Source organism: Trachypithecus francoisi, unplaced genomic scaffold, assembly GCF_009764315.1.
Source record: "Trachypithecus francoisi isolate TF-2019V2 unplaced genomic scaffold, Tfra_2.0 Lachesis_group13, whole genome shotgun sequence".
Lineage (NCBI taxonomy): Eukaryota > Metazoa > Chordata > Mammalia > Primates > Cercopithecidae > Trachypithecus > Trachypithecus francoisi.
This window is the reverse complement of record NW_022681458.1, coordinates 58,238,144-58,239,557: the sequence shown is the minus strand read 5'-3', so window position 1 is coordinate 58,239,557 and position 1,414 is coordinate 58,238,144. Positions and strand designations below refer to the sequence as shown.

General features: G+C 36.5%; 1 non-coding gene across 1 annotated transcript; it reads right to left on the bottom strand.

Moving 5' to 3' along the window:
* Positions 1–221: 221 nt before the first annotated feature.
* On the bottom strand, positions 222–328 carry LOC117095568. The gene has a single exon (XR_004442085.1). It is a non-coding gene; the product is annotated as a U6 spliceosomal RNA (small nuclear RNA).
* Between the last annotated feature and the right edge of the window lie 1,086 nt (positions 329–1,414).

The following is a 1,414-nucleotide window of genomic DNA, read 5'->3' as shown; positions in this document are numbered from 1 at the left end:
TTGCAGGGGGAGATGTGCTCTTATTTTTTGAATTTCCAGCTTTTCTGCCCTGCTTCTTCCCCATCTTTGTGGTTTTATCTGTCTCTGGTCTTTGATGATGGTGACGTACTGATGGGGTTTTGGTATAGGTGTCCTTCCTGTTTGATAGTTTTCTGTCTGACAGTCAGAAGGACTGTCTGTTGGTCTGTTGGAGATTGCTTGAGGTCCACTCCAGACCCTGTAAAAATATGGAACGCTTCACGAATTTGCGTGTCATCCTTGCGCAGGGGCCATGCTAATCTTCTCTGTATCGTTCCAATTTTAGTATATGTGCTGCCGAAGCGAGCACAACTTTTTTCATATTATTAAAACTTCAAGGAATATATAGATCCCAGCACTAAAATGTTGTAACTTCTTGTTCTCTCTTAATGTTTTAGTTCTTGTTACATTCAGGCTCTTTTCTATGGTGGGCAAAATTGGATGCTGCAAGTTTATGTAGCTTTAGTCCTTGCCATCCCTAAGGAAAACAGCATATCTCTCAAGAGCAGAAAAGTCCTGGTGAGACTTATTTTTCCAACTTCAGTCACATATTCTATCCCGGATCAATCATATAGGCCATGCACAAGTTTAGATATTTTCAGGTTGGGCTCACTTTATTTCACACGGAATGCGTTCCTCAGAGAAAAAAGTTCTGTTTCTAGGAAGAATGTAATAGGCTACCACAATCCAGGACAGAGGCAGGGCAGGTTGCACTGTATTTATAAGCTCATAACCGTAGGAACACTATGTGATTCCAAAGAAGTATATTTTCTCAAGACCAATTTAAAGTAGATACTTTGATACAATTATTCTAATATATAGCTTTTATTTTGGAATGAGTGAACCTCAGAATAAAGGAAGTATTCTGTTTTGTGCATAATTTGTTAATAATATAAAAACTGAAATTGTACTATTTTAGGCCATGTTTAGATGTCTGTTACATAAATGGGTAGATCAGAGAAGCTACATGGAAACATAATGTAAAGCCTACATATGAAAGCAGAGACATACCTTTATGGGCACCTGCTCCTACTTTTTAGCACCCATCTGAATAGCAAAGGCCAGAAGAGAAATCAAGTCTTTAATAAACAGGAACAACCTAATGGCTATTAAACAAATTAAATATGTTTATCATGGCACTATATCTGAGTGCTATTGATGAGAGTATAGACTCAGTGCTTTTTCCAGCACATATTGTCTAATAATATATCACCAGACACAAAGCGATATTTTTAATATCTCAAGATCTCTGGCTTATGTTGGAGCATAACATTTTTACTTCTCTGCCTACAGTATATAATGGAATACAGTATAATATTTTACAGATAAAGATATTTTATAGACACCTAGTGATATAAGTACATCTCTGAAAACATGTTCATAATATGAGTACTTA